Source organism: Lissotriton helveticus, chromosome 1_1 (assembly GCF_964261635.1).
Source record: "Lissotriton helveticus chromosome 1_1, aLisHel1.1, whole genome shotgun sequence".
NCBI lineage: Eukaryota > Metazoa > Chordata > Amphibia > Caudata > Salamandridae > Lissotriton > Lissotriton helveticus.
Window position 1 is genome coordinate 1,725,116,102 of NC_136057.1, and position 16,359 is coordinate 1,725,132,460.

Below are 16,359 nucleotides of genomic sequence, written 5' to 3' on the forward strand. Positions count from 1 at the left end.
GTTAAGGTATGCAAGAAAATGTAGATCTCTGGGCGACTGTTTTTCTTATAGATTTTATCAGCTGCGTCTGATGCAAGATTCATCTACACCCGTAGGGGCAGTTTTGTCTTTTTGTGTTGTGCAACAGCATAAGTAGTTAAATCTCTCTGCTTCAGAAAAACACAGTCCACATCGGTTTCGCCAGCGGTTACTAAGTAGCTGCCAAAGATGCCCTTGATTGATATTTCAGAGAAATCTCCAGGAACTAGCATCAATTTTGAACTCAAAAGAAAGATTGGCAAAGGACCGTGACTTTCTCAAAATCTGGTGTAGGAACTGTTCTTCTACAGGCTAAGTACTTAAACTGGGGATTGCATTGGTAACGGACTGTATTGTTCATAATTTGATGACGATGGGTTGTGGCTGTACCCGATCAGGTTGTTTGAACCCTAGTATCACCATTACTACGGTGTACCTGTGGAACCAACTACCTTGGGACCTGGATGACTTGTAGCAGAGGAATCGGACTCCTGGAGAGTTCTTAACATCCCTGCATGTCCAGAAAGTGCGCCTTGGAATCTTAACCCTCTGTTCTTTTCGGTATTTGTACAATGCTGTGCGTGGTTCACAACTGGTTATTTGGTACTTTGGATGCGATTATATTAACCATGCACGGAACATAGGTTTAGACTTTGAAGCTGACTCTCTTTATCCAGGATATGCAACTTGCATTTCAAGCATCTGCGCTGTGTTTGACGTACGAGGAACAGACGAATTTGGGTACTGTGTGGAAGTATGCCTGAGTGGAACAGGTTCATTCCTGCCATGGAGTCATATGTTTTAACCAGATCCTAATAGGAAGACCGTGTCTTATTGTTTCTTACCACCACTGGGTGCACAGACATTGCTGTGTAAATAAGGGAGGTGCCCGCTGTTGCACACACCCTTGTACATCAAGCCTCGTTAGTTTTTATGTTCTAGCTTTAAGACTTCCTTCTTACACAAAGCTGATTTCACATTTTTTAAATTTTTAGTACTTGCAATTATATCTATAGGGTTAAGTGGCATGCCGGAGACCTAAGGCTCCTGAGCTATCACCCTACTGCAGGCACGCTGTATGTCGCTAGGATTGCTAGTTAGCAGCTTCACCCGGGCTTCAATCCAGAAGGGATGAGCATCTACTTTGGGAAATATTCAGAATGACTACTGTAATTTCACCAAAGTCCTGGTGTAGCAAAAAAACAATATCGAATGTGACCTCACAATATCATTGACCACCTAGTCGGTATAGGTATGTTTTTTGAAACAGCTTTTAACGTACTCTTAGGAACGGTTGATAATAGACATGCACAATGTGCAAATAAAAATGTAAATATCAGGATGCAGATTTATTTTAATGATCAGAGGTCAGATGCACAAAGGAGACTTAGCACATTTTGCAATGACAGATGCATAAATCCTTCATTGAGCAAAGGAGATGCCCTCAGCGATGCATCCTCCGGCAACCTCTTCAATATTTCAAAGGTGACATATGGAAGAGAAAGAAGCCTTTCAGGTTCAACTGATGTATCTGCATGTTTTTAGTTACATAATGCAATAGCATTGCACCCCTGCCGCGTTAAAGGGACAGAATGTGATTGGTGCAGTGTGACAATGGCATTGGGGAAGCATGCTGTGGTGTCGGAGAATTACTGTGGCCGTTAATTGACCAATTTACTAGAAGTAGTGGATGTGACATCAAACCCATTGACTATTAATTCACATGGTTAACTCATTGTTGTGCCCACAGTGCTTTGACACAATCTTTTTTGCTCTAAAGGGGCTAGGGGATGGATAAGAAGTTCAATAAAGGAGAAAGCCAACGGGGCTCTCAGAGCCCTGGTCACTCTCTACTGTTTGCCACTACTTTCAGGACCCTTGAGACTAGGAGTAGTAAGGGCAGCCCAAAAGCAACAAGCATTGAAAATGCAATAGGTCTCGCAATAGAAGAGTTTGATCTTTTTTGTTTTGCAAATGGATGAGTGGCGTTGCGTGGATGAGTGGCGTTGCGTGGATGAGTGGCGTTGCGTGGATGAGTGGCATTGCGTGGATGAGTGGCGTTGCGAGGATGAGTGGCGTGTGTGAGTGGTGTTGCGTGTGTGAGTGGCGTTGCGTGTGTGAGTGCCGTTGCGTGTGTGAGTGGCGTTGCGTGTGTGAGTGGCGTTGCGTCGATGAGTGGCGTTGCGTGTGTGAGTGGCGTTGCGTGTGTGAGTGGCATTGCGTGTGTGAGTGGCGTTGCGTGTGTGAGTGGCGTTGCGTGTGTGAGTGCCGTTGCGTGTGTGAGTGGCGTTGCGTGTGTGAGTGGCGATGCGTGTGTGAGTGGCGTTGCGTGTGTGAGTGGCGTTGCGTGTGTGAGTGGCGTTGCGTGTGTGAGTGGCATTGCGTGTGTGAGTGGCGTTGCGTGTGTGAGTGGCGTTGCGTGTGTGAGTGGCGTTGCGTGTGTGAGTGGCGTTGCGTGGATGAGTGGGGTTGCGTGGATGAGTGGGGTTGGAATGCAATAGGTCTCGCATTAGAAAAGTTGTAGTTATTGGTCTAGTAAATGACATATATTATTTATTTTTTGGTTGTTAAAATTGCTAAATTGATGGCTTTGTCATTTACAATGCCAATAGTTATAACTTTCGCGAATGTGACACCTATAGCATTTGGAATGCAACATGTTTTGTATTTACGTGACTTATATGGCAGCTCTGGTCGTTATGCCACATCTCTAGAGAGCAGGAGAGTGCAGCAGGGGAGAGGGTGAGGGTGAGGTGTTGAGGGTGAGTGAGGGTGAGTGAGGGTGAGTGAGGGTGAGGGTGAGTGAGGGTGAGGTGTTGAGGGTGAGTGAGGGTGAGGGTGAGTGAGGGTGAGGGTGAGAGAGGGTGAGGGTGAGTGAGGGTGAGGGTGAGGGTGAGGGTGAGTGAGGGTGAGGAGTTGAGGGTGAGTGAGGGTGAGGGTGATGAGGGTGAGGGTGAGGTGTTGAGGGTGAGTGAGGGTGAGGTGTTGAATGTGAGTGAGGGTGAGGGTGAGTGAGGGTGAAGGTGAGTGAGGGTGAGGTGTTGAGGGTGAGTGAGGGTGAGGGTGAGGGATTATTGAGGGTGAGTGAGGGTGAGGGTGAGTGAGGGTGAGGGTGAGTGAGGGTGAGGGCTTGAGGATGAGGAGTTGAGGGTGAGTGAGGGTGAGGGTGAGGGTGAGGGTGAGTGAGGCTGTGGGGTTGAGGGTGAGTGAGGGTGAGGTGTTGAGGGTGAGTGAGGGTGAGGGTGAGTGACGGTGAGGCATTGAGGGTGAGTGAGGGTGAGGGTGAGTGAGGGTGAGGGTGAGGAGTTGAGGGTGAGGGTGAGGGTGAGTGAGGGTGAGGGTGAGTGAGGGTGAGGGTGAGGTGTTGAGGGTGAGTGAGGGTGAGTGAGAGTGAGGGTGAGTGAGGGGTTGAGGGTGAGGAGTTGAGGGTGAGAGGGTGAGGGTGAGGTGTTGAGGGTGAGTGAGGGTAAGGGTGAGTGAGGGTGAAGGTAAGTGAGGGTGAGCGGTTGATGGTGAGTGATGGTGAGGGTGAGGGTGAGTGAGGGTGAGTGAGGGTGAGGGTGAGTGAGGGTGAGTGTGAGTGAGGGTGAGGGGTTGAGGATGAGGTGTTGAGGGTGAGTGAGGGTGAGGGTGAGTGAGGGTGTGGATGTCTGTTGCTTGTGGATGTCTGTTGCTTGTGGATGTATGTTGCTTGTGGATGTCTGATGCTTGTGGATGTCTGATGCTTGTGGATGTCTGATGCTTGTGGATGTCTGATGCTAAGCATGTCTGATGCTTGTGGATGTCTGATGCTAAGCATGTCTGATGCTTGTGGATGTCTGATGCTTGTGGATGTCTGATGCTTGTGGATGTCTGATGCTTGTGGATGTCTGTTGCTTGTGGATGTCTGTTGCTTGTGGATGTCTGTTGCTTGTGGATGCCTGCCGCTTGTGGATGCCTGATGCTTGTGGATGTCTGCTGCTTGTGATGCTTGTGGATGTCTGATGCTTGTGGATGTCTGATGCTTGTGGATGTCTGATGCTTGTGATGCTTGTGGATGTCTGATGCTTGTGGATGTCTGATGCTTGTGGATGTCTGATGCTTGTGATGCTTGTGGATGTCTGATGCTTGTGATGCTTGTGGATGTGTGATGCTTGTGGATGTCTGTTGCTTGTGGATGTCTGTTGCTTGTGGATGTCTGATGCTTGTGGATGTCTGATGCTTGTGGATGTCTGATGCTTGTGGATGTCTGATGCTTGTGGATGTCTGATGCTTGTGATGCTTGTGGATGTCTGATGCTTGTGGATGTCTGTTGCTTGTGGATGTCTGTTGCTTGTGGATGTCTGATGCTAAGCATGTCTGATGCTTGTGGATGTCTGATGCTAAGCATGTCTGATGCTTGTGGATGTCTGATGCTTGTGGATGTCTGATGCTTGTGGATGTCTGATGCTTGTGGATGTCTGATTCTTGTGGATGTCTCATGCTTGTGGATGTCTGATGCTTGTGGATGTCTGATGCTTGTGGATGTCTGATGCTTGTGATGCTTGTGGATGTCTGACGCTTGTGGATGCCTGCCGCTTGTGGATGCCTGATGCTTGTGGATGTCTGCTGCTTGTGATGCTTGTGGATGTCTGATGCTTGTGGATGTCTGATGCTTGTGGATGTCTGATGCTTGTGATGCTTGTGGATGTCTGATGCTTGTGGATGTCTGATGCTTGTGGATGTCTGATGCTTGTGATGCTTGTGGATGTCTGATGCTTGTGATGCTTGTGGATGTGTGATGCTTGTGGATGTCTGTTGCTTGTGGATGTCTGTTGCTTGTGGATGTCTGATGCTTGTGGATGTCTGATGCTTGTGGATGTCTGATGCTTGTGGATGTCTGATGCTTGTGATGCTTGTGGATGTCTGATGCTTGTGGATGTCTGATGCTTGTGGATGTCTGTTGCTTGTGGATGTCTGTTGCTTGTGGATGTCTGATGCTAAGCATGTCTGATGCTTGTGGATGTCTGATGCTAAGCATGTCTGATGCTTGTGGATGTCTGATGCTTGTGGATGTCTGATGCTTGTGGATGTCTGATGCTTGTGATACTTGTGGATGTCTGATGCTTGTGATGCTTGTGGATGTGTGATGCTTGTGGATGTCTGTTGCTTGTGGATGTCTGTTGCTTGTGGATGTCTGATGCTTGTGGATGTCTGATGCTTGTGGATGTCTGATGCCTGTGATGCTTGTGGATGTCTGATGCTTGTGGATGTCTGATGCTTGTGGATGTCTGATGCTAAGCATGTCTGATGCTTGTGGATGTCTGATGCTTGTGGATGTCTGATGCTTGTGGATGTCTGTTGCTTGTGGATGTCTGATGCTTGTGGATGTCTGATGCTTGTGGATGTCTGCTGCTTGTGATGCTTGTGGATGTCTGATGCTTGTGGATGTCTGCTGCTTGTGATGCTTGTGGATGTCTGATGCTTGTGGATGTCTGATGCTTGTGGATGCCTGCCGCTTGTGGATGCCTGATGCTTGTGGATGTCTGCTGCTTGTGATGCTTGTGGATGTCTGATGCTTGTGGATGTCTGATGCTTGTGATGCTTGTGGATGTCTGATACTTGTGATGCTTGTGGATGTCTGATGCTTGTGGATGTCTGATGCTTGTGATGCTTGTGGATGTCTGATGCTTGTGATGCTTGTGGATGTGTGATGCTTGTGGATGTCTGTTGCTTGTGGATGTCTGTTGCTTGCGGATGTCTGATGCTTGTGGATGTCTGATGCTTGTGGATGTCTGATGCTTGTGGATGTCTGTTGCTTGTGGATGTCTGATGCTTGTGGATGTCTGATGCTTGTGGATGTCTGATGCTTGTGGATGTCTGATGCTTGTGGATGTCTGATGCTTGTGATGCTTGTGGATGTCTGATGCTTGTGGATGTCTGCTGCTTGTGGATGTCTGTTGCTTGTGGATGTCTGTTGCCTGTGGATGTCTGATGCTAAGCATGTCTGATGCTTGTGGATGTCTGATGCTAAGCATGTCTGATGCTTGTGGATGTCTGATGCTTGTGGATGTCTGATGCTTGTGGATGTCTGATGCTTGTGGATGTCTGATGCTTGTGGATGTCTGATGCTTGTGATGCTTGTGGATGTCTGATGCTTGTGATGCTTGTGGATGTGTGATGCTTGTGGATGTATGTTGCTTGTGGATGTCTGTTGCTTGTGGATGTCTGATGCTTGTGGATGTCTGATGCTTGTGGATGTCTGATGCTTGTGATGCTTGTGGATGTCTGATGCTTGTGGATGTCTGATGCTTGTGGATGTCTGATGCTTGTGGATGTCTGATGCTAAGCATGTCTGATGCTTGTGGATGTCTGATGCTATGCATGTCTGATGCTTGTGGATGTCTGATGCTTGTGGATGTCTGATGCTTGTGGATGTCTGTTGCTTGTGGATGTCTGATGCTTGTGGATGTCTGATGCTTGTGGATGTCTGCTGCTTGTGATGCTTGTGGATGTCTGATGCTTGTGGATGTCTGCTGCTTGTGATGCTTGTGGATGTCTGATGCTTGTGGATGTCTGCTGCTTGTGATGCTTGTGGATGTCTGATGCTTGTGGATGTCTGTTGCTTGTGGATGTCTGCTGCTTGTGGATGTCTGCTGCTTGTGATGCTTGTGGATGTCTGACGCTTGTGATGCTTGTGGATGTGTGATGCTTGTGGATGTCTGTTGCTTGTGGATGTCTGTTGCTTGTGGATGTCTGATGCTTGTGGATGTCTGATGCTTGTGGATGTCTGATGCTTGTGGATGTCTGATGCTTGTGGATGTCTGATGCTTGTGATGCTTGTGGATGTCTGATGCTTGTGGATGTCTGTTGCTTGTGGATGTCTGTTGCTTGTGGATGTCTGATGCTAAGCATGTCTGATGCTTGTGGATGTCTGATGCTAAGCATGTCTGATGCTTGTGGATGTCTGATGCTTGTGGATGTCTGATGCTTGTGGATGTCTGATGCTTGTGGATGTCTGATGCTTGTGGATGTCTGATGCTTGTGGATGTCTGATGCTTGTGATGCTTGTGGATGTCTGACGCTTGTGGATGCCTGCCGCTTGTGGATGCCTGATGCTTGTGGATGTCTGCTGCTTGTGATGCTTGTGGATGTCTGATGCTTGTGGATGTCTGATGCTTGTGGATGTCTGATGCTTGTGATGCTTGTGGATGTCTGATGCTTGTGGATGTCTGATGCTTGTGGATGTCTGATGCTTGTGATGCTTGTGGATGTCTGATGCTTGTGATGCTTGTGGATGTGTGATGCTTGTGGATGTCTGTTGCTTGTGGATGTCTGTTGCTTGTGGATGTCTGATGCTTGTGGATGTCTGATGCTTGTGGATGTCTGATGCTTGTGGATGTCTGATGCTTGTGATGCTTGTGGATGTCTGATGCTTGTGGATGTCTGATGCTTGTGGATGTCTGTTGCTTGTGGATGTCTGTTGCTTGTGGATGTCTGATGCTAAGCATGTCTGATGCTTGTGGATTACTGATGCTAAGCATGTCTGATGCTTGTGGATGTCTGATGCTTGTGGATGTCTGATGCTTGTGGATGTCTGATGCTTGTGGATGTCTGATGCTTGTGGATGTCTGATGCTTGTGATACTTGTGGATGTCTGATGCTTGTGATGCTTGTGGATGTGTGATGCTTGTGGATGTCTGTTGCTTGTGGATGTCTGTTGCTTGTGGATGTCTGATGCTTGTGGATGTCTGATGCTTGTGGATGTCTGATGCTTGTGATGCTTGTGGATGTCTGATGCTTGTGGATGTCTGATGCTTGTGGATGTCTGATGCTTGTGGATGTCTGATGCTAAGCATGTCTGATGCTTGTGGATGTCTGATGCTTGTGGATGTCTGATGCTTGTGGATGTCTGTTGCTTGTGGATGTCTGATGCTTGTGGATGTCTGATGCTTGTGGATGTCTGCTGCTTGTGATGCTTGTGGATGTCTGATGCTTGTGGATGTCTGCTGCTTGTGATGCTTGTGGATGTCTGATGCTTGTGGATGTCTGCTGCTTGTGATGCTTGTGGATGTCTGATGCTTGTGGATGCCTGCCGCTTGTGGATGCCTGATGCTTGTGGATGTCTGCTGCTTGTGATGCTTGTGGATGTCTGATGCTTGTGGATGTCTGATGCTTGTGATGCTTGTGGATGTCTGATGCTTGTGATGCTTGTGGATGTCTGATGCTTGTGGATGTCTGATGCTTGTGATGCTTGTGGATGTCTGATGCTTGTGATGCTTGTGGATGTGTGATGCTTGTGGATGTCTGTTGCTTGTGGATGTCTGTTGCTTGTGGATGTCTGATGCTTGTGGATGTCTGATGCTTGTGGATGTCTGATGCTTGTGGATGTCTGTTGCTTGTGGATGTCTGATGCTTGTGGATGTCTGATGCTTGTGGATGTCTGATGCTTGTGGATGTCTGATGCTTGTGGATGTCTGATGCTTGTGATGCTTGTGGATGTCTGATGCTTGTGGATGTCTGATGCTTGTGGATGTCTGTTGCTTGTGGATGTCTGTTGCCTGTGGATGTCTGATGCTAAGCATGTCTGATGCTTGTGGATGTCTGATGCTAAGCATGTCTGATGCTTGTGGATGTCTGATGCTTGTGGATGTCTGATGCTTGTGGATGTCTGATGCTTGTGGATGTCTGATGCTTGTGGATGTCTGATGCTTGTGATGCTTGTGGATGTCTGATGCTTGTGATGCTTGTGGATGTGTGATGCTTGTGGATGTCTGTTGCTTGTGGATGTCTGTTGCTTGTGGATGTCTGATGCTTGTGGATGTCTGATGCTTGTGGATGTCTGATGCTTGTGATGCTTGTGGATGTCTGATGCTTGTGGATGTCTGATGCTTGTGGATGTCTGATGCTTGTGGATGTCTGATGCTAAGCATGTCTGATGCTTGTGGATGTCTGATGCTAAGCATGTCTGATGCTTGTGGATGTCTGATGCTTGTGGATGTCTGATGCTTGTGGATGTCTGTTGCTTGTGGATGTCTGATGCTTGTGGATGTCTGATGCTTGTGGATGTCTGCTGCTTGTGATGCTTGTGGATGTCTGATGCTTGTGGATGTCTGCTGCTTGTGATGCTTGTGGATGTCTGATGCTTGTGGATGTCTGCTGCTTGTGATGCTCTTGGATGTCTGATGCTTGTGGATGTCTGTTGCTTGTGGATGTCTGCTGCTTGTGGATGTCTGCTGCTTGTGATGCTTGTGGATGTCTGACGCTTGTGGATGCCTGACGCTTGTGGATGCCTGACGCTTGTGGATGTCTGCTGCTTGTGATGCTTGTGGATGTCTGATGTTTGTGGATGTCTGTTGCTTGTGGATGTTTGATGCATATGGATGCTTGATGCAGATTGCATGTCTGCTGGGGTGACAGCGTCAGTACAAGTCAAGCTCTAAGTTGGTGTGTGCTGGGACGGGCAGTGTCAGAACTGGTTGCCTCGGGGAAAAATACAAGTTCTCCCTGTAAATAAAGAAAGAGGAGGTGAGAAAGGAGGGTCCGGCTTGGAGCTGGGAAAGAGGCTGAAAGGGAGGGGAGAATGCATGGAGCGCATTCCAATGAAGTCTGTTGCGAGGCGTGGGGGGTGGGGGAGGGGAGCAGGCATATGGTGTGTGTGAGCAGCCTTTGATGTGCGAGAGAGTGGCCGTGAAAGAAGTAAACAGCAGGCATGTATTTAGGGGGGAGGAGAAGTCGCGCTGGGGTGAATACCCGAGGCCAAGCTGCCCGCGGGAGGGAGGCTGAGGGAAAATACATGCAAGGCAGGCGGCTGGGGGCATGTGCACGCGCTTTTTCACGGGCACTGCAAGGAATCGCCACGATTCCTTGCAAGTTGGTTAAAGACTGTTTAAGCCCCCATAGTCTCGCAAGCTCGATGCTTATGTGCATCGACAGGCGAGACCTAAAAAGGGCAAGCTGGGATACTTCTAATTGGTTTCCAGGTGGATCATTGCCTGATCCTTCTAATGACTCCAGTTAAACATTTGCCAGTCGCGTAAACTAGTTTAAAGGATTCCTCCCATCACCTTATCAGTGTTTAATGTAACATCCCAAGTGGCCATGGGTATCCCCAGACATATATGCCTTGCTCGCTGTGGCACATGATACAAGGTATTCCTTAACTGGCAACAGATAAGGTCAAAAACAGTCTAAGGTTGCTTGTGTTCGTTCCTGGAGGAAGCCTGGCAAGTTAGTTTGGAATGAGCACCAGTCAGTACTAATATGTGTAAGGCAGACCTCTATCTAGCGTGACACAGTGGGCAAAAAATGGTAGGTTGGGCCGTTATTTAGGGTGATTGCCACTGGTTTAGACTATTTGCAAAGATTCTATAATCACCTTTAGTGGGTTTGACCAGATGAACCACACAGAAAAGATATTGCTCACCATGCGTGACCTGTTTCTGCTTTATGACTGGTTCTAAAGTCTTTGAGCAAGCAGTGCTATGTTGCTGCCTAAGTGGATGTGACATATTAATGCATTTCTTCGTAAGTTACAGAGAACGGACCAAGCCCCCTCACAAGCCTTCTCCTAGTGAGTCACAAGAATTCTTCGTGTGGTTTATTTCTATTCACATTCCAAACAGGAAATCAAAGTGCACATTTTGTGCATCGTACTGCAAAGCAATTTACGGGAGTTGCAACCAATAACATTGGAGTAGCAATGTCTACCCCTAGCTGCCCTCTAAGGACACTCCTACCTTGATATTAGTGACTGACTACGTCAGGTTAGTTCATAGAATTGTGAAACAGTAAACATTTTAACATTCACAACAGACGTAGTCATAAATATTGCTCAGTTTATTGTTATTGTTACTTTAGTTTGTTTGTTATTGTTACTTTAGTTTGTATAGCGCCAGCTCACCTGCAGGTCTCAAGACGCTTTATCACAGTGACACCGATTTAGAGATAATTTGTCAGGTTGTGTGACTTAACTGAACAGCAGCTTCTATTGTTAATTGTGAGCACAAAGCAAGGAAATTAGGTAATAATAATGTGTATAAAATAGGTGCAGAGACCATTCACATATGTTATTCAAAATCTTTTTTTGAGTGTGTAAATCATGTACAAAAATACAAGTACTAGGGCAGGGTAAATTTGAGGAGCGAGTTTTTGAAACTGATTTTTGAGCAGTGGTCAAAATGTGACTGTTAGGCTAACACTTATATTATTGTGTATACCAGTACTATGGGAGGTCAGCTCATTTACGCAGATTTGTACGATTTAACATGTCTCTTGGTTGTTAATTTTTGTATGATAATATTTAACAGCTTAATGAATAACAGACCTGACAAAGAAAATATATGCCTTGGTGACATATTTTCACCAGGGAGTGTCAATCACCAACAATGCAGTTGCAAGCAGTACCTCTGCCTGCCCCAAAGGCAGCACTTCACTGTCTCTACAGACTTATCACTATTTGGTAATGGTTAAGAATGCAGACAGTTGCATTTAAATACTTCGTCACATCAAATTGAATCCTCTAAAAACTGAGTTAGAATTATAATTAGGGCTATTGTTTGTAACTTTTCCACTTTTGTCAATTCCAAGCGATAGTCTTGTAGGAGAAGTATTGTAAAATGTAATAACGTATACAATGTAAAGCAATTTGATAATACTGGGTCACTTGCCAATAAAGCCACTTAATGGTTTTAATTAAGCAAAATCCTCAACCCGAAGTCAGCGTAACTATGTATCTCACTCACATTCAGTACATGTGAGCGCCACTTTATTGACTAAAACAAAAACTGCACCCTTACTCAGCAGAACCCTCTGTTTTTCTGAATTGCTGGATTTACCAAGCCGACCAGAGATGGCAGTGAAACTATTCCAATATGTAACGATGCTGGGCACCCAAGGCATCTGTCATGTCGTGGGAACTCTTCAGAGTCACTGTTCTCCTCTGTTCTTTTCACATCGACCTGCATTTTTAAAATCTTCGGTATACACAAACTGCATTTAGCAAAGCGAAATATATGTTTATATTGGAGATATGAAGCTAACAACCAGGTGTGCTAAAACTCAAAAAGTGTATTAATAGCTTAGATCAGTTTGATTGCAACAAGCTGTCTTTTTCCTCAACAGTAGTGGCAATGCATTGCCGTCGAGGGCAGATCCATTGGTTCCAACAGGCGCAACAAAAGCAATGTGTGGTTTCTGCAGCAAACAGACAGAAAATACACTTCCAAAGGTACAGGGCTGGATTGGCACCACTTGGCAGGCCATAACTCACACTTGGGTTGTTCGAAGTCTTGAATGTCCCTGAGACTTCAGAACCAGCAAGCTCTTAGAGTCACTTTGGTTCTGAGGATGTAGAGATGCAGGTCCAGTCCTTTTCACTCCCGGACAAGGAGGGCAGCTGGCAGCAGGGCAGGCACAGCAAAGCAGAAGTCAATCAAGGTCCAGCAGAGTCCAGCAGAGTGACAATCCTTTCAGCAGCACAGCAGTCCTTCTTCCTAGCAGAATGTCTTCAGGTCAAGAGGTGTACTTAGTTGATAGTTTCAGGGATCCAATACTTATACCCAGTTGGGCTTTTGAAGTGGGGGAGACTTTAAAGAGAGGCCTTTTAAGTGTACAAGGCACCTGGCTCCAGACTCACTAAAAGAGGTTTGCAGCTCTTTGTGTGGGGACAGGCACAGCTCTATTCAGTTGCAAGAAGCAGCTCCTCCCTCCCATCCTTCCCAGTATGACCGATCAGCCTGGTGATGGCCCATCAGGATGTGAATGGCCCATTAGGCCATTCGCATCTCTTTGTGTGTGACTGTCTAGAGGGAATAAACAAAGCCCACCTGTCACCGATCCCAGATGTGTATTCAAAGACAGGCAGAAGGCACAGAATGATTAAAGTAAGAAAATGCCAACTTTCTAAAAGTAGTATAGACTAAAATGTGCTCAGTTGGGTCGTCTAATTGCTTAATGTCAATAGCGAAGTCAATCAAAATCAGTGAATGTTTGGCGTAACCTTATTCAATCAATCACTTTTCAAAACAGAAATGTTGGTCAAAACACATCACAAAAAAAACATATTCTTTGCTTAATACATACATATTTCATTTAAATGTCTCCTCTTTTGTAAGGCTGTTACATAAGTGAATCACAGGACAAAAATAAAAATAGTGTGACTAATGTGACATACGGTGTAACAATGTCCTGTACAGATATACAAAGAAACCCCAAAATTCAATGAAACATAGATAATACATACAAATAGAAATCCATCCTCTTTAAGTGTATGGTGTTCCACAACCCCCCTTTTTAGGTTTTGCCTGCAAATGCTCACGTAGTGAGCATTCGCTAAAAAACCTATTGAGTTCTATATATGATCGATGACCCGCCTCTGCCTCTCATTGGCTAGCTCCATAAATGGAGGCTAGCCATTGGGAGACAGAGGCTGTCAATCGCGCTTTCTCCCGAAAACGCGATTCGGGGGCGTTTCTGGTGCTTTTTTTAAGCCCCGCCCCTTTGTCCCGGGCCGCGCTGCGATTGGCTGCCGGCCCGGGACACCCCCGTGACGTCATTCCCGGGCCGCGCTATGATTGGCTGCCGGCCGGGACCTGACTTGTTTTCTTTTTGTCTCCCAGTTTTACATCCTTCCTTGTTCCCACCTCTTATCTATATATTTTTATTCCCTCCATTTTAATTTTGTTTCCTTCGTGCCTACACTTCACACGGTTCTTTTGTAATGTAACTGGCTCTATTGTACAACGCTCTGACACCTTCGGGTAAAGTCCGAGCTTTATAAATATACACAAATAAATAATAAACGAGCCGGACTCCCACGGCACTCCGGTAACTTCAGTCAGACAGCGGCATTCCCCATTGGTCTTTCCACTGCCTTTGCGTCCAATCAAAACACTGCCAGGCTGATCCGGGGAAGCGCGAGGGCCCCAGGGCGCGAAATCCATACAGCTTCAGGGGGCACCTGACGGGAGCGCGAGGGGCGGACTGTTGACAGCACCTCCGTCAGTCACTCAGATCCCACTCACCAGATATGACCGACCAGAAGGTCCATTATTTTGACAGACAGGCAAGTCTCTGCGAAAAAGCCTCATGAAAAGCGCGCCTTTCCGAGTACAGTTCCCGCCGCATACCCCTGCGCAGGGCTCGCATGTCGCTGATTGACATCAGACCCTCGTGTTTTCACTTTTCGAGTGAACTCTGTCAGCGCTCTGCCGGCTGCACAAACACCGCTTCCAATCCCCAGGTATGGCCCCAGGGAGGAGATACGAGTCCGGTGAGTTCTGTCGGCCCAGGCCAAGGATTCCTAAATGAGCTATGAAGGAACACAGTGCCTGTCCTAAAGGCTTGTAATCCCCCCCCCCCCCCATGTGCCTGTCCTAAAGGCTTGCGATCCCCCCCCCCCATGTGCCTGTCCTAAAGGTTTGCAATCCCCCCCCCCATGTGCTTGTCCTAAAGGCTTGTAATCCCCCCCCCCCCATGTGCCTGTTAGAAAGGCTACCCCCCCCCCCCAATGTGCTTGGCTGGGGTGTGGTGAGCTTGGCAGGAAGGGAGGGGGCGGTTAGCAATGGACCGAGTCTGGGCGGTGATGGAAGACATTTGATCGGCACCTGCAGCTCGCACCATCCACCCGCAGCAGGGGTGGGTGATCTGTGGGGCAGACACTGGCGGCGCAGTGGGCTCTAGCGCAGGGCGCCTAGAAGCGGGGCCGGTGAGACGCGCTGGGTGTGCTGCACATCGCTTATAATAATTCCTGCGTTTGCCGCTGGTGTCTGCAGTTTAAAGTTTTAGTCTTGTTTCTCGTTTCTTTGGCTCTAGTTCCCCTCTAGTTGTTATCTCCTCCCTTCCCCCCCCCCCCCCCTCCAGTTCCTCTCTGCAGGGTTTATCCCCCCCCCCAGCTCCTCTCTGCAGTGTTTATTTTTGCCCCCCCCCCCCCCCGCCCCGCCCGGATGGCGGTAATCCTACACCGAGATTACCTGTAAAGTGATTATGCGGAGACATGAGCGAACCGCGCCTGGAAACCATCACTAAGCACCCGACGCCGGGGAGCCTCGGAGCCCCCCTGGGAGAGCCCTGCAGAGGAGGCGGACCTTGAGACCCCGCCGCCCCCCCCCCCCTGAGAGCCGCAGCTGCACCCGGGGCCGCCAAGACTGGACTCTGCCCCCACAGCAGACCGGCCCATTACCCCGGGGTTCTGCAGGCTTTAGGCCACCTCTTGGTGGAGGGGGGCAGTTTGTGCAGCAGGCCTTGAGCCCTCGCCTGCGGCCGCAGGGCCTAGTGTTCGTCTCATCTTTGCCGAATCCACGGGCGAGGGCCCTGGCCTGGCACTGAAGAGACTGTGCCACTGTGGGGCCCGTGGGGTGCTCCAGCGAGGCTTGAAAGACCCCCACTTCTAGGGGTGCGCTCTGAGATGTAGATGGGCCCACCCACTGCCCTGTGGGTGGCAGAGGGCCCATCCACTGCCCTGTGGGTGGCAGAGGGTTCCCAATACCCTGGGGCGTGCTGTTCCCTCAATGACCTTCATCTGTCTTGCAGACTCTGCTGCTGGCGAGTCTCACCGTGCTGGCGGCTTGTAAAGTCTTGGCACTTTAGTCTTTCTGTCTGTAATGCCACCTTGCTTTCGATCAGGAGCACTTCTCTGCTGTGAAGCATCTGCGGGCGCTGGCCTCACGGTCTTCTTCCTGTTAGCACCAGTTCCTCCCAAGTGCATGTTGGCGATTAAGGAGCCCGATGGAGGGGAGCTGTGCCTAAATCATGCAGTCTGGCTACCCTTGGAGATATCTGAATAGATGCCCCCTCAGTAGTGTTTGTTGTGTCCCGTTTACGGAGTAGGCGGGTGCCTGGTTGGGTTGACATGGGAGTATGCTGCTGTGCTTCATCGTGGGTTTGTAAATAGTGTTTCCTTGTCAATGACTCTTATTTCTTTCTCCTCCAGTGCCATCAAATGGAACTTCTCCAAGGTAAGATTCAGTCACCATGTCGTTCTGCTCTAATGAGGCAACTAACCCCCCTCTAAAGGCTGTTTGTAAACTGAGTTCTGTTTGGAATTTGTTTTGTGCACATTGAGGGCCAAAGAAGCTGGTAGAGCAGGTTCAGCAGGCCAGTCCCACGTGAGACTCGAATGAAGTCTGTTTGAGCTTCCCCGCTGTCTCTATTTCTGGATGTTTGGGTTAGACGGGACACCGTGCCACTCAGCAAGCTTCCTGAGCCGTTATAGGGGCATCTGCTTTTGAGAACAATCACTTGGTCTACTCCCCTGTCAGCATACTGGACTCTTCCCCTTCCATGTGCCCCACCAGGTTATCTTCAACCCTCCCTGCTGCAGACCTGCTTCCTTACACCCTCTTTCTTTGTTCCCAGTTTCTCATTGACCGTGAAGGACAAGTC